Source organism: Diuraphis noxia, unplaced genomic scaffold, assembly GCF_037042655.1.
Source record: "Diuraphis noxia isolate RWA-SAM2 unplaced genomic scaffold, SU_Dnox_SAM2 contig0004, whole genome shotgun sequence".
Lineage (NCBI taxonomy): Eukaryota > Metazoa > Arthropoda > Insecta > Hemiptera > Aphididae > Diuraphis > Diuraphis noxia.
Window position 1 is genome coordinate 58,405,394 of NW_028301714.1, and position 24,288 is coordinate 58,429,681.

Here is a 24,288-nt window from a genome sequence, read left to right on the forward strand (position 1 = left end):
AGTTGCGGTCATGATTATTTACTGTTTTTTGTCATCGCTTTAATGGCAACGCCTCTTCATCGCCTTTCGATTATAACAATACATCGTATTATATTTTAAATTGAACTATAAATCATCTTGATGCACATACAACGTGTTTATTATCCATTAGGTATTGGCTAAATTGTACAAAAAGTATCGTGTATTACATATACACCCGATTAATATCAATTCTGTTATCTTTTATTTCTTCATTTGCCTTGTTCATGTTATTTATGCGATAACAGTATAGGTTGTAGGTACATACCTAGGCACAGGTGCTCGTATATAATTTGTTATTGTCATAACAAACAGATAATTTTATGTGGAGAATGGAACCCGTGGTTTGTATTAATCAAAACAAATTCAACGTGATTGGCGGAAAATGTTGGAGGCTCGTTTAGGCCTAATAGGTAGTAGTACCTCTGGTACCTACTTAAACACAATATTTAACTCGTTAGGTTTAATAATAATTATCAATGAATGTCTTTTAGTTACTTAGGAAATGATCACATAAGATATATACAATTTTTTCAACTATTTTAGTTGTGCATAATAAAATATGATTATACATTTATACAAGTAATTTTATAAAATAATAATTTATAATTATACTATAATACAATTTATATTATATTTAATTTGTCGTAGTGCCAATTTGTTTACAAATTTACAATAATGCAATGCAGAATTGTACTTTATATTTTTTTAGGTATAATAATAATATGTTGAAGTGATTAACTAGACATTTTTATGTAGCTCACCTCCTACGTGATGATTTTACTAATGGTTTGCAGAGATTTTTAAAACCTTCCCGAATATTATTATAATATTTATAAAATTTAAATACAATCAATTCTTATTTAAAAAAATTGTATAGGTAAGTATCTATGTACATAGTAGGAAGCTACTTATAATACAAGGGACCCTCAAACGATATATAATATTATTATGCGAATACGTCACGATGGAATTTTATTTTGACTCCTCCTGGTCCATAATTTTTGGGGGATGGACGGCACGTGTTGTAAGGATGTGAAAGTTTATCGATTTCCGTTTCGCTACCATACGCAACATTACTCGCGAAGGGCATTGTGAAAACGCGTTGGTAATAAATTTGAGGTCAGAATTTCGTCGCACTGCGTTCTGCATAACATTCAACATAAAATACCCTCGTCGACGCGATGAGAAAAATTAACGTGGAAACGATAAAATTAGGAATCGCGGGTGGTGGAGACGAACGCAGAGGAAATGACCGCCAAACCATGATTACCACCCGCTGGTCGCGAGTACCATGAAAAATATGGTCAGCGGTTTCTTAGTGGTATGCAATACTGCGGCTGGAACATGGGAGTTTAAAACCTCACCGGATTGTATCCATAAATGTTTCGACAACTTTCCGAAAGTGTCTACCCGTGAATTCCACACATAGTGAGGTCATTAATCCCGTAGTTCTCCACATGCTATTAACTTATAGCGATAAGCTTGACCAAAGCGATCACCGTCCATATCATATAAGTAAAAAGCTAAAAAGTTATCTATAAAATATGGTATAGGTACTCACGGTAACCGTGATATTTTCAGTTGTTCATCTATGCCCCATCTCAGTTTGCAAAATCTGTTTGCAATGATTATTCTAATTTTGATTTTTTTTAAGATCCATTAAATATGATATATGAAATATGATTAAGCGTCATAATAATTATTTAATTTATAATACTTTTAATTGTTTCCTATAATCTTACAATTATATATTATAAGTTATTAATTTTCAGATTACTATAAATTACTTAGGTACCCACTGTTATTTTCTTTTTTTTCATATACCTACCTTCTATGCATATATTTCTCTTTTGTATCCATTGTATTATGTCGATTAACCTGTTAGATTTATTTTAAGTATATTATTTGTATGTATTGATCAAGTATACTCCTAGATCTGCAGAGCTATTATAATTATAATATTACAATGGTATAAATGTTTAATCTCAGTAGGATATGAATTCGACGGGATGAAAGAAAAAAGTTATTGAGTGTTACACGTTTCAGTCTTTATATTCATAATAATATTAATAATATATCCGACTTAATGGCTGATATAGTTTATTTTAATAAGTTTGATTGGAGTAGCACCGATCGAGATTCGAGATATATCAAGATTTTTTTGATTTTATTTTAATACAACGATCAAATCTATAATTCAATTTATAAATAGTCATTAACATATTATACACTTAAACAAGTTTTATAAGTGTGTATAGAATACAAACTGTGTTTGCACGATTGCCTGCCAAAATGTAAATCAAATAAAAACAATATTCATTTTGTTTTATTAAATTATGCATCACGATACACATATTATATGTGTTTAAACAAAACTAATAAAACATTTTTACAGCCATGCCAATCATAACACGTTAACCACTGAAATAAAATTTGTTGAAGCTTCCGGATTCCTATAGAGTGGGTAGTAAATAAATAAAATATCAGAACACACTTCAATATTTATGACTTTGTACATCCAACACAATTATTTGAAACAATGACAGTGCCAAGATTTAGTTTAGTTTTAAACCTCTTATAGATGCCGTTCTTCATTTCCTTAATCACGAAATCTGGACATTATATATATCAAAATCACAATAGTACTTTTTAATCGGTATAGTATACCTATATTAATATTTATTATGTTTATATTATGTATTCCTATGAGCAAATTTGATAAATTAACATTTGATCTAGTAATAGAATAACAGTATTGAACATGGATTAACATAATTAAAAATGAACTCTATTTGTATTTCCATATACAATAGAATGAGGTATGATTAAAACCTATATTGAGTGAACATGTATGGTTTTTATTAGTTATTATCATCATTATTTTAACAAACGCCTTGCGTTATAGTATCTACCAAGCCTTATTGTTTGTACGTGATCGATGGCTGCTTTTTTCCTTTTATATAGAGACGAGAACAATAATAATAATAGCAATTATTATTATTATTATTATTATTATCACAGCCAAAAGAACTGTCTAGCTCACAAAAGGAAGACTAGTCTCGTCTCGTATTTATGTATAAAACAGTCAATGTTATTAAAAATTATTCGTTTCGGGCACTGACGGTCATGACCTAAGACATTTTTCCCATGTCTTATATTATACAGTCACCAAAGTCTTTATTGAATTAAATTTCGGCTTACATCAAAACCAAACTTGTTTTCAACACAGGTGATCCTATTGTGTTATTTATGACGAACAATAATACATTTTAAACATTTCTCCTAAAGTCTTATTTATTTAGATAAATATGGTGATTTAAAAATAATATTATAACTGTTTTCTCATGTATAAAATAATAGTTTTTAGGCTTGCAGAACAGTTATTTTTTACTGTTTGGAATAGTAACACTATACAACAACTTCAGTTTTTTCTTACTTAAATTGTTTATTTTCTAAATTGAAGAGTAACTGTTTAATTGAATTTAATAAATTAAAATGATACAATAAATTTGAAAAAAGTTAACTATTTATTCAATTAGTTTCAAGGTTTATTATAGTCTAATTTAATATAATATGTTTTGAACATTTTTTGTTCTTATTATGGAAGAAATTATACCAATATATTTATTTAAATGTACACATTCATTAGAAAATAATGTATAACACAGTATTTAATATTAAAATATAATTACTGAACGCATTATTTTAGAAATAACTATAGTTAACAATTACTTATGCAAATTATTAGCGACTCTTATTATTAAAATACATGATTTATTTTACTTTATATTGTATATACGTTTCAACACGTATAATAGACTTTATATCATTATAATATATAGTAGTGTTTAGATTTCATTCTATTTCTGAAATCATATTTTTAATAAATATTATACTTAGATATTTTTTAAAACGTAGTTAGAAAATTTAAATTTTTCAAATGTGCAATTTTATGTCACAACTATTAATTGTTATTAAAAAAATTGTTTTCTCTTCAAACGTCGATCACGTTTAATTTTATGGTAGGTACCTACATAGTTATTATTATATTAGTTCCTAAATAAAAAATTTGAATTATTTTATTAGGTACTCGTATTTAATATTATATTACAATTCTTATCTTATTTAGTGAACATATAAAAAACATAAAACAGTCAAAATAAATGTATAAAAATGTTGCAGTAGGTATTATACTGTTAACTGTTATTTAAATTTTGTACCTATCAATTTTGAGAGAATTTTTATTGCATGTAAATTTATATTACATGTAATATAAATTCACTCGAATATTATTATTTTACGCATGAAAAAATGTTAGTGGTGTAGATCCATATAGGTTAAGTGCGGTTAAGTGGTGTATTTCATCTTTTTTAAAGCTAACCGTATGTACATCATAAATTAATTTAAAAAATATTAATGAACCCATTGCCGTTAAATATTAAGAGTTGGTTATACCTACAATAAATCCGAGTGGATTATAATACTGTTGAATGGTATTCTTGGCTTCAATACAAAGTTCATTTCACCGCGGTCTCACCATAGAAAATTAGCTGGTAAGATGTACATGTCGTGATCATGATTGATCGTTTTTTTTTTTTCAAATAACTATTACAAAGTATTGTACGGCATACCTAGGTATTATATATTATTAATAATCGTTTTGTTTGTTTTGTTAGTGATGAATAATTTGTTCACGATTGAAAAGTGAAAACTCGCACGAATTCGCTTTAGGGTGAGTTTCTTAACAGGGAAAATATTGCCATAAATAAAATCGGCGAACGATATGAAATTTAAAAATACCAAAAAAAGCACTTAATTTAAATTATATTTTAATCAAATAGGTATCGCGGATTATCGTTATCAACGCACACGGCGCGGTGTTATGATTCCTTCGGGGTAAATAATATTACATATATATTATATTATATAGGAACACTGGTATTTTGCTGGCATATGATTATAAAGTGTGGCTTTCCAATGAATGACTGAGAAACGTTTACACCACGAGATGCTGCAGATTGTGTTTGAGTTTCCGATGCACCGAATTGCCGGCTGTCGTGAACCCTGTCGGCTACCACGAATGTTTTTTTTTTTAGGATTCGTATCTATTTACTTCCATCCATGTATATAATGTACACCAACTCTTCCTCTAGTCGTATAATATTATTCAGACGTATTTAGAGATACCTGTGACTTGGCATGAAGGGCATGCGGCAAATTGTTTATCAACCCTCCGGGTCATTTCCTCTTTGGGCGGACAGCCGCACAGATCTCATTTCATCCATATGAGTTACTTGTTCGGCCTTTTCTTTATGCAATTTCTCCGACACGTAAATAATAAGGTGTATTAAGTAGACTGTACGCCATTTTGTCCGATATAACGATACTTGGGTCACGCGTTTAGGTTCGTAATGAGAGTCTGAGACACGATTACAGAATGTGTGGACGTTGTGACATTTTAATTTTATTTATTAGTAGGTATATTAGGACGAATCTTTGGACCTGATACACTTGTCGTGTTCTGGGGAAAGTTTGCTGATTTCTCGCAATTTTTTCGTTAAAATTTAATTAACCTTCCAGACATAATGCGTGTTTTAAAAAAACTTTTTAACTTACAAGTTAAAGCCCGTTCGACATAATACACTGCTCCGTTATTATAACAAATTTATAAGTATTGCTCCATAATTTGTATCACCGAAAACAAAACCTCTAAAAATGTATTATCAAATGTAAATCTATAATAAGTTATGTGGTAAACAAAGAAGTTTATTATATGTAGCTCGTACGATTTAGGTATAGTGAATTTGTTCATTATTTTTTTCTCTTCAGTATCTGTTTAGCATTTTAATGATTAAAATGTCAGGGTCTGTTGAACTTATATTGAAACTCTGATTTCCATTGATTTGTACACCAGCAGTGTTTAAGGAGCAACGATAATTTATTACTGGTGTCGGGCCGTTGCCTGGTATTTCCGATTTCCAGCAATTTGCCTCTGTCATTACACACCCATTTTTTTCTCGACCAACTTTGATACATTTAATATGATAATATTATTAAGTTATATAGATATCAATTTGGCTTTTTGTGTTATAGTAATGTCTTATATTTTAGCGTGTCACTTTACCATTTTCTTTGCTATTAATATATGCAATCACGGTTATTATTAATAATGTATTTACTAAAACTCGTAATAAAAGAGTATTTAGAATTATTTACTTCGAGTTTTAATAAGAAATAATTTAAGTCACTCAATATTTAATGTTTAATATATAATATATAAAGCGTTTGTATGTTATTTATATTACATCGATATACAAGATGGATCATGAAGAAAAAAATGTACTTTGGAGCTGATACTCGTCTAATTTATATAATAAATGCTGATTCTGTAAATGAAAAATTTTGACAAATTACAAATATAGGTACTTACACGATATAATCCATTATCTGTATCAAACAAACTCAAAATGGCCTCAATAATTTGGCGTTTATTGCTATTATAAATAAATAAAAATTAAAAATTAAAAATATTATTATTTATCATAAAATGTGTTCAATTTACATGCCTATTAAAAACATTAATTTTAATTAAATCAGAGAATGAACGAAAAAGACTAGTTAAAAAAATACAAACTGTTTATCTATAAAATTTATTATTTATAATAATACTAGGTAAGGATGTCAATGCGTTAATAGAAAACTCATGATAGTAAATCGTTGGATATTAATTAGCAATTGGTTTCAAATTGGAAAGTTATTACAGTTTTTCAGTTGCATTATGATTAATAGTAAATATTTGGTGATATTTTATTCACATAATTAACAATAAAGATGGACAACGGTTTTATTTATCAACAAGATTAGTCACGAATTTAAAAAAATGTATAATGATGAAACTATATTATTTTATATAAATCATAATCATTATAAGTAAAGATTGTTGGTAATCGTGATCTTTAGAGGCACCTTGATGGTGTCATTGCATCCATTGAGATTTTTATAAATGTCAATATTTTTAAAAAATATTAGATATTAAAAAAGATCTTGATTTCATTGTGTCTTTATAAGATATCTGCAGCGGGAATTTTAGAATGAATTACCTACATAATTCTGTAAGTGATAAATAATATTACAAATATAAGATTCTTTAATGTATTTTTTTTTTTAATTCAAATATACAAATGTCATTTGTTGCTTAGATAAGAAATAAAATATACATAGAATAAAAGTTTAACTGTAGAAAATTTAATATTCGTTCCAAAATTCTGGAATAGTGACGCATTATGTGTTCTCGTACATCTACGTATTATTATTATATTTGTCTGATATAATAAACTATTTTACACAAATAATCCGTGTCTAATTCAATTTAATTTTTAATCAAATTTCTTTATTATTTGAATACTTAAGGTGACCTTCTGAAGTTTCGAATAAGCATAATAGTTAATTGTTATTTATTTTAATATTATATTTTGTACAAAAATTGTTCTTTTATGAGCTTATTATTTCTAAAAGTTGTATGCAAGCATTTTTATTTTGTACACCTATTGAAGAAATATTATTCTACGAATAAAAAATAGTTTGTATATTACTATGAGAATTCAGGAAACGTTTTTATTTATTATAGATACGTAATATTTGTTGATAAATGATAAAAAAATATACAAAGAATATGTTGTTAAATTTAATAGTTGATGATCGTGTGTTTTTTGTTAGCAAATGAAAGCTATTGAAATAAGTATTTGAAAAATGAAACTTCTTTTTTATTGTTATCTGATACGACAGTAGATTGTGTTTAATGTTTAGAGCGTATATTTTACCTAAACCCCATACACCGTTTACCATATTATTGTATTATGTTTTTAATTATGTATCAAATACCTATCACATGCGAATTAAACTTCAAAAATCATAGAGTAAATTTAAATTTTAGGAATATAATAAAATTATGAATTATTATGATGACTAATTTTGGTTTTATTTAGTCCAAATAATAAAATTATTACATTTTGATGATAGTTCTAAATTGTGATTTTTGTTAACTTAGTTTTTTATAAACAATATTATTAAGTAGCTAGTATAAATTATAAGTAATAATGATAAATTTCATAAAAATAACTCAATATCAATTTTTTTACGGTACCTTTTTATGGTTTCTTTATTTGATTTTAGATATGACTTATTAGATATAATATACTCTGTTCGTATAAGTTCATTCTAATATTTTTTACGAATCCACTCATAAACCTGTATTATATAATACTACTCTGTATGTTGTTATTAAAATATATTATTACTATTATTATTGTTGATATTTCCTGTCTACTGTTGTGCCTGGTTTGGGTGTTGACCGAGAGCTTAATTATTACCTAAGATGCCGCCATTATAATTATAGAGTCGGCGTTTTAGTTCACTTTACACTTAACAGCCTACTGCAGGATGCATACAGGTATGGGTAATACTGTACATTTTACTACAAAGTATTACATCGGTATTTTACATTTAAATAAAAATAATAGTAATAGTAATAATAATAATACTAATAAAAATCATTTCTCATGTTATTTTATTAGTTTTGTACTCAGAACTCACGATATCTATGACATTTTTTTCTAGGATTTAAATCTAATTGTTAATTTATTTATATAACTATTGATATGTGTTAAATTTTACATTTTTTAGTAAGTACTTGACTTAATTAAAGATCAAAAACCACTATTCGATTTCACATTTTCACGCCATTGGTATATGTATATCACATTATATGATTGTGATAAATATATAACATCTATAAATTTATGATTTTAATCTTTAATCACTTAAGATATTTTTCAAGTACCTATACATTATCACAATAATTATGTGAATGAGGTCGAAATATAAATGCACTTTACAATAATACAATTGGGTATTGTGTGAATGTTTAATATCACTTTATAATTAATATGGCTTATTATAAGATAGTTTAACTGTGTTTGGTAAGACTTAAGATTTGAGAAAACTACGTCAAATACCAGTATTTCATAAGTGCATTTGATATTTATTCAAAACCTACAATGAGGTGGTCTTCTATTTATCATCATTCATCACAGTTATTTGATTTCTAACTATTTACTAATTCTATAAACTAACTATATATAATAACTATATATAACTAACTGTATATCATAAACTATAATGAGCTTTATTAGACACTTGAAAAAAATATGACAAGTCCTGAGGGTATAAGTTCTAATTTATAAGAAACCTTTTCAGAACAAATATAAATAATATTTTTTAAATGGAAAAGCGATTGCGGTAAAACTGAAAAAAGTTCAAGGAGGATTTTATGTCACAATTAGGTCGTTCCACATTGACACTGTAAACCACTGAATAATGCATCAACATAATAGTATATATAAGTTATTACTTAAAACTATCATTATTGCTCTTTTAAGTTTCTTATATATGCACCTATATTTGCCTTATGAAAATATATGTCACAACTTAAAAGCTTAAATCTATACGAGCTATAATTTTATGTTAATATTTGAAGGTAGGCATACATTTTTATATATTACTACGTCAAATTTATATATAATATATAATTGTATTTAAGCACGCTATTAAATTCGAATCTCAAGTGTTTAAATCCTACGTATAAATTTGGATGTTTTCTCGTGCATTAGATTTACTGAAAAGAAACTCTTTAGGAACTACAATATCGCGTGTGTTGCGTGTACAAATTATTTATTTTTTATTTATTAAAATATGGACGTATCTAAAGTAAAAAAAAAAAAAAAAATGTTCTAGAATCTAGAATATATTTGTGAATATTATGTCTGTGTTATTGTATATATTATTAACTAATAAAATGTTTAAGATCGATTATTATTTTATTGTATCGTTTATTACTATTCATGTCATATTTATAGTTTAGCATCAATATGTTGAAAGTTTTCAGACATCAGATTTATGTCGTTAATCGTTACCTATAATACATTCAACGAATAGGAAATTAATTTCAAAAACAATGTAGGTACATATACTATGTTCATATAATAGGTGCATTATTATACAATAAAGTTATTACGAACATATTATTTGTATTATAACTACCACGGGTAGTATCATAAATTGTAATATTAAAATAATTAAGTAACAAATAATGAAAATATAGGTAGGTAAATGAACGTTTTATGATTTTGGATTTCGGTCAATTGTTCTGCATCACAACGTCATAAATATTATATTTCCCGATGCCATTCAATAATATGGAACACGCAAATCCGCCTACTTTTATGCCGAAATGAAATATGATCTTCAATTTTAAAATAGTTAAGATGGGATAATGTCTTGTACTTGTACTATTGTCAGTTGTTCGCAATAACGACCTGAAATCAATATAATATTTCGTAAGCGTTTAGTTGAGGCCGCCTGTAATAAATAATCCTTCCTGCAGTAAAATGGTTTAACACGCCGCTATAAAACGATTCTCTGCAATTCATTTGGATTTCGTAACATACTTGATTCGATAAAAAGGACCCACTGGACGTACTTGTGAACCAGCTATGGACGGTTTGTACACAGAAGTTGTATACCTTTTATAGAGGCGGTTTTGGCAAGTAAAATAGTTAGAGAAATTGTATTCTTAGCGTTTAGACCATAATAATTGCATTCCACACGTGTTTCGTCTACAATACAAGAGGTTAGTGTGCGTGCAGTGATGGAACTTTTGAACATGTGCCAAATGTATACTTGTCTAACAAGGGCATATTATATATTATACATTTTATTTTATAATACACATATATGCGAGAGATATTACACAATTTTTGGTTCAGTAAAATTGGGTAAACAAATCGCCCAACACTCTCGCATATGTGCTGCAGGGGCGTGATTTATTACGATCAAGTCAATTACTCTATTATTTGTCTATATGTACATACCGATTACTCTCGTTTTTACACAAATGACCTACTGAAGATCGACTAAGATTTATACGTTTTTCAATTATATAGTTATAAGATTTGTATAATTTGTGAATAGTTTATATACAATTAGACCTCTATTATTCACTATAATAATAAATTATTAATCTTAAGAATCAGTGACTATAATAAAAATAAATATTTGAAATACTTTTTTTTATGTTTTAATATTATACTTCATAACTCAATCATATTGAAATTAATATCCATATGGATATACATTTTAAACTATTGTCAACTATGTTCAATGAATTAACTAAATTTGTATCTAATGTGACAATTTTAGGATGGTGAAATCTCCTACCGCCAACGTATTAATTGTTACCTAAGCATAATACCATCATTTATAGCAATTTTATGTATTATATTATAACTATATTATAACTAATAAATTATATTATGAAATTATGAGTTAGATATATAAATAAAAGCATTAATCTCCTATTATAAGTAAATAAAATATGAATCAGCTATGTTACTTCGTTGTTGACTACCTACTGTTTTATTTTTTTTTAAATATATTTTAACCACGATTTTTAATACTTAGAACTGTTTTTATTTATTTTTTAAATGTTTTTGTTTTATAATTTTTTTTTTTTAGACAAAATAAAAGTCAGCATCTTCAATATTAATGCGTTGTACAAAAAATACAATAAAATATTGCAATATATATTTTTTAAGATAGTTTGTACACTTAAATTTAATTTTAATTTTCGCTAGTACGAGTTGGATATTTGTTCTATGTCCACATAATATTATAGACTATACTTATAGTCCATATTAAAACTAGGTAATGTTTTATAATCATAGATAATATACCAAGATAATAATATTATAATATTATCAATTTTTTTAATATACTGAACTTGGGGTCCGTGCAAAACAGTAATCCATTATAAAAAAAATATTATTTATAGTTTATAATTTTGAGAAAATAATGTATACCTACTATTCATTGACCCGGGTGTTGTATCTCTGCCATTTGCTTTATATTCACCATATGCCTCGCAGGACTTCCGAGTGTCGGACAGACGGTATCATGACGTAATCATTATTGGTGGCCAATGGTTACGAAGGGGTATTTTGATGAGGAATATTTTTTCAGAATCATTATTATAATTGCCATAATTTTGGTGCATTATATTACTATATTTTTATTAATTAAAAAGCTGCAGAGCGCTAATAAATAACCATCGAACAATGTGACATGTGAATATAAAATTAATGGTAAAAGACAAATTTAAAAAAAATAATATATGATTTGTTATAGAAGTAAAAATACATTATTATTTTTTGAACACTTCTTCGAAATTTTTGAACTTTATGTTTTTCCCTTGGGAGAAAATGTATGGGCATTTATATTATTATATTATCCTCCACATGGCGATAAGTACGAAGTCTCGGATACGTTACACTGTCACGTTGCTGGCGCCGGGGGTTTCGGTGGGGATATTACGAGCCGGGGCAGGACGTCGTCGGAGTACCGTGGTCGTTGTACCGCACGGTTACCGCGGTCCGTAACCGTCACGCCACTGCCCTCCCGCCGTGATCAGCGGTCGCTTCACTGCCATAGCAGTCTTTCGTTGACCGTCGCGCGTTACAGTTGTCCGTCGCCGCCGCCGCCGCCGTCATCGTTCCGCGCGTTTCTTCACGTCGTTTATTATTAGTGTACGTGTGTTTGTGTGTGTGTGTGTGTGTATGTGTATGCGTGTATGTGGTGTGTTATTTTTTCTACTTTAAAATCTGTTTGATAATATATTATTTATTTTGAATATTTTTGCGTATTAACCGGACACCGCCGTCTTTTCGTGTATATCACACCGATGTACGGAAGTTTCGTGCACATGTTTGATATTTATATGTGAGTATTATACCTATATAATAATATTAATATTAAGTAGGTACACATATAAAATATATTATATTTATTACAGTAGATAGGTATACTACTTTTTTTTTTTTTATGCAGTTACCTATATGCATCATACATTATTTCCCGAGTTCGTTTTTCTAACTGCATGTTTTTTTATACCTATATGTATGCACAATGCACTGGCCGAACGGCTTTATGTCAGAGACGAACGCATTCGTTTCGTAATCAAACGTCGTCGTCGTTCGACAAGGTTATTATTATTACAGAATACATACTGTATCATTTGTTTTTTTATTTTTATCACATTCCAATTATATAGGTACCGGCGTGTACCGTCTTTGAGATATATTATACAGACGTGAGCAGCGTCTGCTACAGTATGTTATCTAGCCTATACCTTTACATCCTAATCGAGCATCGGATCAGTCTCATCCACCGACTGAAGTTCGACTCAATTATGTGGAATTTAACTTTGTCCGAGATTTAAAAAAATAAAAAAATAATAATAATTCAAGGATACTGTACCTACTTTACAACTAACTTTTTGTTTCATTTCGTGGTGTCGTGTTTCATTATATCTAGTAAAATAAACATTTAAAATAGGTGTGAGTCAGTGAGTGAATCAATCACAACGATAAATCTTCTGGTATATGTATTTCCGTTAGCTTCATAATATCGACTCTTTTGAACACCGATCCGAGTCACTGCTCACTACCAGCATACTATATTACAACGCATAAAAATACAGGAACTAATTAAGGTGATTAATACATTTACTCTATTCAATGATTATTAAAGCAATTATTTGATTAGAAGAAAAAATAATTATATTATTCAATGTCTTTAATACCTATTTCTAGTTAAATACATAGATAAGTAGATAAATATTAATATTTACTACCGTGTATTCAATAATCTAAACTGTAGAAATCCAAATCATTTTTTAAATTATGTTGTAAATATTTTATCCATTAACATATTTTACTATGTATAAGTACATAAGACATACATTTTTATAAGCAATGCAAATAATTAACGACAACAAAATATATTATTATAGTTAGATTAAATTACCATATAGGCTATTATTAAATAGTTTCCTAATTTCTAATTTATCTGATTAGTTCAGCTTAACTTAGTTTAAATTACAATGAATATACTTTATATTATGTATCATGGTGCACGTTTTTACCTAACATCATATTGGGAATATACCTATGAGTACTATTTTTCGTATTGATTTCTCATATTATAATTTACAACACGTATGACTTGTACTTAAACGTTCGTATATATAAAAAAAAGTCATGCATGTGCCTATATATACTTATAATTAGTGTTTGTTTATCTAAAGAATGTCAAAGTAATAATGTAATAGTTCAATTTATTGGACGTCAAAATTGTACGGTGAAAACCATTTGTCAAAAATGTTATTAATATATTATATTGTATAACTGACTGCCGATCGCCATTCGTTTTGCTCTGTCATCAATCTTTGTAGATGACAAGCAAACCCTCTTCCTCGTCTCATCTTTTTCTTATATAAATCTATATACAGTAACTATATAGAATACAGTATACTCATATGCATTAAATAAATTAAATTTAAGTTAATCTAAATTTTCTGATTTTAACCTTTCGATTCTTTATAAATTATTTCAAATTTCAATTATATATTATATTTTAGAATTTTTCTCGTGAATTAGCTTTTAGGTTAAAATTACTTAAATTATATTTTATTCTCTGGGGACACCTGTCCTAGTTTTTATTAGTTCATTAGTATTCATTTGTAACTATTATGTATGTATAAAGGGTGTGAACATATCGTATATAGTAAATAATAATAGACTAAGAGAGGAGGTGTTTTCCAGCAGAGGACAGATGTTAGTGCAGTTGTAAGAGATGGCTGCGATGGATCAAAAACAGCTGCAAACGGTGGTGTATTTTTAAGCTATGTACTTTATTCATTTCACATATATAATGATATTATATAGTATACAATATCACATGAACTTTTAATTTCCAACATACTTTTGATATTAAGCAAATTGAGTAGGTAATAGGTTAGAGTAGGTTGATTATAAATAAATAAATAAGTATTGAAATGATTAATTATAAATTTTGTAGCATATTGTATACAAAAAAATAAAAATTAATAGACTATATTATGTATATCTGATATTTAAATTTGTTAATATTTCACAGTCATAAAACTATATTAACGGCTGACGTCAATTGTTTGAAATCAAATTTATAATTTCATATTATACAGATTTCTTAGAAGAGTAGGTACTTCAAATAAACGTTGAGTTTTTAATACAATTTTTGTATTTTAATGAATTATTATTATCAATAAAAGTAGATTTGCTTAAAAAATATATCAATTACAGTAATCAAAAATGTTTAATTCATATCGTGTGAAACGTATGCATATAATATTAAGCCCATAATTTATTATTCCCAAACTAAACTATAGACTTAGTCGAGAATTACACGAAATACAATTTGTTACACAATAGTTTACCATTATTACATTACTATACGTATTTTCCTTGCTTTAGTTTTATCTTTATTATTATTATTATTACCCAACAATAAATGCATATGAATAACATAAGGCGTGTCCTAACATTGGTGATAAAAGTAAACTATATAAAACTTTTTTACGATAATTGACGTATATTATTATATTTCCTCCTATAAATTAAAATTATAATGCATAATATATAATTTAATAAGTGTTATACAATAAAAACATCTGGTAGTTATCTAAACTAATATTATATCCTATATTTTAACCAGAATTTATTTTTAAGGGCATTAAATATTTAGTTACTCTCCATAGATTCAAAGCAAGTTTCTTGTAGTCCTAATTTATTTTATTTATATAAGTAAAGCCAATCAATTTTTCAAAGTTTTCTATGATAATATGTTTATAACAAGAAGATGACAATCAAAAATGTATATTATAGCTCTAATCACTTTACTAGCAGCGATCTGATTAAAAAACTACACAGCTTCGTCACAAGAACTGGTTTATTTTGTTGTCAGAAAGAAAAAAAAGTTTCATCCTTTATAAAATAGCCGCTTGTATAATAAATTAATAGGATTTTTGCTCCCTTCAACGTGTGGGCAGACACACTTATTGTTTCGTGGTAATTGGTTCGAACTACTTGTTTGTTGTGTCCGGCTGAAGGTGCTGTTTTATTTCATAATAATTCATATAGATATAAAGAACATTTAAATAGACGCTTATAGATATTTTTTTTTATTAAAACTGATATCGATAAAATGTTCACACTGACCTCCACAGGAAACCGGACAGACTGTTTGAGGATGTAAACTCTGCCACACACGCCACTTGAATATTATATCAGTCGATTTTCGTGGCTCGAAATATAACGAGTGATTAACATTAATTCAAAAAAGATATGGGAATTAACAATAGGACAAAATGGAAATTTCATAATAATTGTTTTAAGTATGAATTTTTAATATAGATATTATAAAGAATTATAAAATTCCTTTTAATATAATAAAGTGTATTATTAAATTAAGCGCTGTGTATGATAAACATAAGTATGGTTATATTGTAATCTTTGAAAATATGGCTTTGAACCCGGTTTTGATCAAATTTAGTTTCTAAAGATTGTCGTAAAAATTATTTTTTCGTTATTTAACGCTGATGAGATAGACTTCTGTTTATTTAAACCCAAAATACACACTGCCTGTAAAAGTGTAAAGAAGATGCCTGTTCAAATAGAATGCATTGAATTCAAACACTATTTAAATGTTTATTGGTAGATGGGTATATATTTACACAAGGTAGAAGCTTCTACTGAAATTCGACTGAATACTATGTATTAGATAGGTATCTATATAGTAATCCTTTTCACATGTACAATTTTAAAATAATTTATTATGAATAAAATTCATCTTTGAGGCCGAGGCGTATTCATCTATTGTATTTATATTTTTACTATATGAAAATTTATTTCTTTCGAAATATTATATACTTGATAGTTATGAACGGATTGATTTATGATAAAAAAAAAAAAAGACTTTTTCAATATATTCATGTGATTATATTTCTGGAGAAATATTTAATACATTAAAAAGCAATCCAATTTAATTTAATTTAAATTTTTATCTTTTAATTTGATCTTAATAAAATGTGTGTACAAGTTATTATTTATATTTTTTTAGTTTTTTCCTGGTGCAATATTGAGATCAAAACATGTCTAATAAGTATTATTTATTTTTCAATAATTATAAATATATTTATTTTTTTATTGTTCTTATAAACATCAGCGACAAAGGCCATTAGTTACAGTTATTTATGAATAGGTAAATTTTTTTTTTTAGATTTAAATTTTATTTTACAGATTTGTTTTGCTTAGGTATTTAAGGATTTGTGTGGTGGTAGTTGCGTCGGGTCTGAGGGCTGCATCTAGTGTGTTGGGTATTTCGAAATGTCTTTGTTCATCTGCGTATTGGAGGCATTCGGTATTACATGGTTAACTGAGAGTTCAGTTCCACAAGAAGTGCATTGTGGTTTGTCTCCTTTATCCATGAGGTATATATGCGTTAGACGAGTGTGGCCGATGCGTAGTCTGTTTATAATTACCTTGTCCCTTCTATTCGGAGGGAAATTTGGCCAGTTGAAGATTGAGTTTTTTATTCTTCTTAGTTTGATCTTCTAATTGAACCAGTGCGCTTGCCATTTTAGTTGTATGCGTTCCTAATAATTATATTTACCTATTATAAATTATAACGGATTTAGAAGATAAAATAGTTTATTTTACGATAATAATTTAATTGCTTCCGTAATTATTACTGTGTTCTAATAATATATAAGTATAATGTATATATCGCAGTTTTTTCTTATTGAATACATAGATTTATAATTTTAATTATAGATTTAAGGTCAAAATCAATTGAATTTATAAAATTGCTGTATTTATACTGAATGGAAAATTAATATTTTAATGAAATATCATTTTTTGAATCATTTACGAAAATTTTTCAGATATTGATTATGGTGTTGTACAGTCTAAAAGATATTTTATACATAGACTATTACGTGTTATAATTTGTAATTCACATATTATATTATACAGTGTACATACATTTTATTTGTATGTCAAAATAATTGTAATCGAACATCATAAAACAAATTGTCAAAAGTATGTCTTCAGCATCTAAAGTCATTAAAAAATAATATGTATCCAAAGTCACGGGTTCATCTATCGTTTTATTATTACCACAGTATTCACAGCACGACACCCAAGACTCGTCCAATTATTCCCAATTGGATTTATTTAGAGTGTATCTCTCTTGTCCCTATCTTCCCTCCCTATCTTGAGTCTAGTATTATTATCCATATGTATAATATACATTGTATATACTGTTTTCCGACAATCGCTGTCTAATAGACGTAATTCTGCCACACCATTGATACCGTAATTTTTTTCCTCTGGTTTGTCCTACTAAGCCCACACACATTGTAATATATACGTCCGTGCACGTTTTTAGTCACTTGTTGAAATGACCTTGCTAACCCTTTGAGTGTATTTTGTGTGCGTGTGTGCTAACAATGTTGTTCCGTTTCTTGCATAAGCATTTACAAAATGTTTTGGTCTTCATCCGATGATCCTTATATGGCGGAAACCGCCTCCCTCTTTCCAATTAACACCTGAGGTCGCCGTCATTGTAGGTTTTTAATCGTTAGGCACGCGACCGTTGTGGTTTCCTTGTACATTAGTACCTATCTATTACCGATATAGCAAGCACACTTAATACTTATCCATATATTTACCACGAGATCATTACCGTAAAGCCTTTAGTCTTAACTCGGGTTACGAGTGAAGGAAAATAAAATAATAAAAGGGCGGATTTTTATTGCGATTATTTTATTTTTCAATCACGACTGACTGCGTTTTCGCGGACACTATTCGTAGCTGATTATACATATCTATATCTATATATTGTACATTATTATACACACAATTTACGACCGTATGCGTGACATCGGGCCGTAATTATACAATGGAAGTATCTTTTTTTATTATTAATATTATTATTCGTTCTCATCTCGAATCTTACAAAAATAAATAAAACAACCGTGGACAATCGAATCGTCGTGAACCACCACTGACGTCGTAGTGGTCTCTGCAATCTGCAGTTTTCGCGTATCTCGGTATGTATAAATATCGTTAGGTAGATTATGTCACTGCCATGAGGGCTAAGGGAGCGGTCGGCTGTCGGTCGACCATCGTCGTTCACGAGATGCGATTATATGTTTCATTTGCTTTTTTTTTTGTGTACTATACTTTCTGCCCACGCCACGACCGTGTTGGATGATAAATCGCGTGCTGAAGCCGTCCGATTCCGATCGACTACTATATTTTCTGCAGGTCGTATATGCAGTATACGAAATTTATGACAAACCCGTCGTGGCCGCTATTCATTAGTCGCACGACGGAGGCGGTAAAACCGACGGTTCAGCCGTTCAAGCGTATACTTACATACATGTGTATATATATAATATACATCATGTATATGTTTACATTTAATAATATAATAATAATGCATTCGGATTGCATAAAACAGCGGGTTTACGATATGTCGTCGCGTATGTATAAATCACGTTAAAATATCACTTATTATACGCATATAATGGATGCTATCTCGTGGGAAACGGTATTTGTTTGAAAAACCTTAAAAGTCAAAACGCTCCAGGTTTTCGTGTTCTTTATTTTTTTATTTTATTTTAGTTCGTGTAAGACTATTAACTACATTATAAGTGTTGTATATATATATATATATATATACCATGTACAAGCGTTACCGTTTTAGTAATTTCTTTTATGTTTCTTTTTTTCATTATTTCTTTAGCTAAGTAGTTCTATTTGATGTACTATAATATATTTATATATAGTGTATACGCCTACACATGTATTCTCACACAAGTTATACAACAAACACTCCCGAAATCCCTTAGTGCGATTTTTTCCTCATTCATTGTCAGTGCTTGTGCAAGTTATTTACCAAATATATATTAGATAGAGCCATAGATAAATATTTTACTCGTCGACCAGCGACCAGTGACCAATGTGCACTGTACACATTATATTAGGTATATACTATATAGTTTCTATTTGTTAGATTAATTTTACAGTAAATAACAGTAATTGAACCAATATTTTTTTTCTACTTTATCATTATAGTTATCCTATAACTATATTTATCCCGTCAATGATTTAAATTTATCAGATTTTGCATACAAATTATTTATATAATAATTTTTGGTAAAAACCCAAATATTTCTTATATTGTTTAGTTGTTCAACACCTTTGGGTGGTAGGTCAATATATTAAAAAAAGCTGTAGTGGACAAAATGTTGTAGTCATCTGATTTACTGTTTTTTTTTTTTCGTTCGTGAGTATTCGACCATAGCATTATATTATATTCCATTATTACCTCATGCGTGTTTACTATACTATAGTAGTTATTTACTTTGGAAAAATTACAATAAAAGTAAAATGTAATAACTATAATCAAGTATATAATCCGTTTATATATAGACACTCATCGTTTGTATTTCATTGTATATATGTTCTCCAAACTATGTTCCGGTCGTGCTTTTCTATTAAACTTCTAAATCCTATTGCCAATATTATTGTGTGTATGGATGGTAATTCTATAAACAATATGTGATTCTAGCGAAAAATTGGGTTATATGAAGTTCAAACACAGGACAATACAGCCTGGTAACGGTTAGACGTATTCTTGATCCACTAACATTGTATCTACTAAGGAAAAAAAAATCCTCCGAAAAATGCTAAGTAATGCATATTTTATTGAAGTTTGTGGGCCTTACATTTGACAAAAGAAATGTTGATTAAAAAATATTACGCATAAATATTAAATACCTAACTATTATCACATGGGAACTACAAGTAGTATATTATAATTTATTGCGTCTGTATATAACACTCACGGCGGCGTCTGCCTCCAGACGCTGCCTAAATTAATTGTATTACACGTCTAATTTGCATCGACCAAGTCCGTTCACCCACATGGAAAGTCATTGTGCCTCCATTATTATTAATGTATAATATTATAATATATGGATATAGGATACATAATACAACAATGTTATAATAATGGTTACAATATGGTTATAAGTTTATAACATTAGATAATCTGCACATCGAGCCCAGCGGTGTCGCCCGGCTTGCATAGGCAAAGTGGTATAAGTTGGGTGTATATCTGTTGTTTTTTAAATATTATTTTACATAGACTACGTAATAAACCCATAGTCGTCGTCGTGTACGCTTTACATCAATAATAACCGATTTAACCTTGACCGTTAATATTATCTTGTTTATATATGTTATGAGATTTTGCATTTATTTTATATAAAATAATAATATTATTTATATTAATATGTTATTATTGTACGTAGATTAGAACTAGAAATTAAAAAAAAAACATGACAGGCAATTACCGGTGCACAGGATATCTTATTGCGAGGACGGGGCTTGTGCTCAAGTCTCAGTGTTGTGTGTATGTGCGTGCGCTTGTATGCGTGTGCGTAGAACAATGCGATAGTGGAGAAGCCTATATGCCGCGGACACAGACAGACGGACAATGGGGAGAAGGGTTCAATGGACTAGCCGTCAACAAAACATCTAATTTATTATTGAAATTATCGTTATTGTGGGGTACGTGTGTCGCTAACGGTAAGCGCTCTAGACTCCGATTGTTCTCTCTCATGTTCATCTCCTTTTTTCATTTCGTTTTAAATTTTTAATAGTTCAACGGTGGTGAAACATCGCTGTGAACCGCACCACAATACTTGTAATATACTTAGATATTTTAGATATTTTTCTTTTTACTCGTAATATACATATAATATTATAATATATATCTCTTACGGGCTATGAACCTTGTACAAAAACCACACACATACATTTTTAATACAGCAACTGACCTCTAAATGCTCAGCAGTTGTGGCGTCTTTGAATAGTAATCGACTGATGTGGAAATCTAAACGACTGAGAACTCATCAATCCAAATATATTAACTTGAAGGGTGTGAAACGTTACTATTAAACACTTCAGTTTAAATACGCTTTTAAAAATAATGCATTTTATTCATATAGGTATATAATATGTTCTAAACATCATATATAAATAATATATGTGTATATTATAAGATTTAATCATTATTATAAATATCTCGTTCATACTCAACTGTGTCGTCCTAGTGGAGTTATTAAATATTATAATACATTTATCATTATCTTTTTCAACGATCTGTTTAGTCGAGTTTAGGGCCGCGCCACACTAGAGCGGTTTCGACGCGCGAGCACCGCGCGTCAAAAACGCGAGATGAAAACGCATACCATGTAATGGAGTGCGTCAGACTAGCGAGATTTTACCGAGCGTTACCGCGTGACATCGCTGTATGCCACGGTTTTGCGTTTTCACCGCGCGTCAAAACCGCTCTAGTGTGGCACGGCCCTTAAACAATTTACATGATGATGTGCTGTACCAACGTTTACATAAAACTAGATATGGTACATACGTTGGATTTCATTTAAAATTAATTAGAAGGTCGGTAAAGTAATAAATACGATAATCTGTATGTTTTCTTTGAATCTATATAATATAATAAATCGAATGTAATAACAATCGTATAAAATATGATATATGAGAGTTTTGTCTAAGCCTGCGTTCTCATATTCCTAACAAACGACCTTCTAAAATGTATCTTGGAACCATACTGTCACTATATTTTTACTGTTATTAGTCATTGCATGGTCTTATTTCTTATACACATGTATTTCCATGTTGAAAAAACCGTTTTAGACACTACCCAACGCGTGTAATTTGCATTCAATTTACATATGTTTGTTCGTTGCCAACTTTTCAAAATTAATAACGCATTTCTCCAAGACAGTGATTTCGGTTGTATTATCATCTCGTATGCCTATGTAATATACGTAATATATTCGAATACATTTATACGATTTCAAATCTATTGTAGGTGCACATAATGTATTATTTCTTCATTAGTAACTTATAACAACGATCTATATTCACCGAGTATATAACTAGTGTAGCATATTATTATACATTTTCGTTTAAACTACAATGGGCCTACACGTATGCTGGTTTTTTGACATAATATATTATTACACTCACGGTGGACACAATGGAATGGAACATGTCAAATAGATTATTGACCCGCCAAAACGTGCGGTAATGACCGTGAGCGGGACACGATCGTTTCGTTTTCATTGGGCTCAAGAAGTCACGGCCAACAGTATCAGCAAAAGTAGCAACAGCAGAAACAACATCATGTAACATTGCCAATATTATTACCATACAATAACGTCCAAGCGAACGCACAATGGGACGCGAAAAAATTGGCGGAATAACATAGTGATACACGCGTGTGTATAGAGTATTTGCAAAGTATAATATTATTATAATATGCTGCGATGAGCACAGTTAGTTTTCCTTAGAGTTTTATTCGTCGTCTAAATTACTCTTATAGAGATCGTGTACAGTACCATCACTTTACCGTATCCCACGGTCCCTATATACTTTGTTCTATTCTGTAGCAATTGTATAGTATACTATACAATAAAACCTACTGAATGTTATAATTGCTATAATAGTTTCTTTTATTTAATCATGGCTTATGGTAAAAATACATTTTCGTTTTAATCCATAAGAATAAGTAACATTTTTTAAGTGTTTTAATTTGATTGTGTTTGAGTGATTTATCGAAAATAAGATACTATCCAACATTATGTAGTTATCAGCTGCAGAAAATCACCTATGAGTTATTATGAATTGATCAATACATTATTTTTGCATCTTTTATTCGATGATTTGGACAAATAGAGAAATATATAACGGTCATGAGCGGAACTCCATTTTATTTAAACAGGTTTCGATATCACATCCTTTAAAACCTATATATACCAATATACCTATATTGTATTAGATATATAATACGAGTGTGCTAATTGCTCCCGATTAGTATGATAGTAAAACGATTAAAATATGTCAACTGGTGTTTTAATGAAATCATTTGTAGAAAATGGAAAGAAGACATTAACTATAAAACTTAGTACTTACTACTTAGGTGGTATTGTATTCCGGAATGATTCTTGTGCATGATATTTATACAGAATTACCTCGGTATACCATGGTTATTACTTATAAGTAATTAGTAATTACCTATTTATGGTGCCATCTAGAACTACCTATTCATTTTTTGCGCTTATTTAATCACAAAAGTGTGTACGATTGCGAAAAAAAATATTTAATTATTTTCACGAAATCCTGTAGGGTAATTTTTTGTGATGCTCGTGCGCGGACTGTTGACTATTCAGATAGGTGA

At 28.8% G+C, this 24,288-nt stretch overlaps 1 protein-coding gene across 1 annotated transcript in view; it reads left to right on the plus strand.

The window, feature by feature from the left end:
* LOC107173255 (puratrophin-1) overlaps positions 1 to 24,288 on the plus strand; it is a 186,078-nt gene that overhangs the window by 46,540 nt on the left and 115,250 nt on the right. The gene's annotated exons all lie outside the window — the stretch shown is intronic.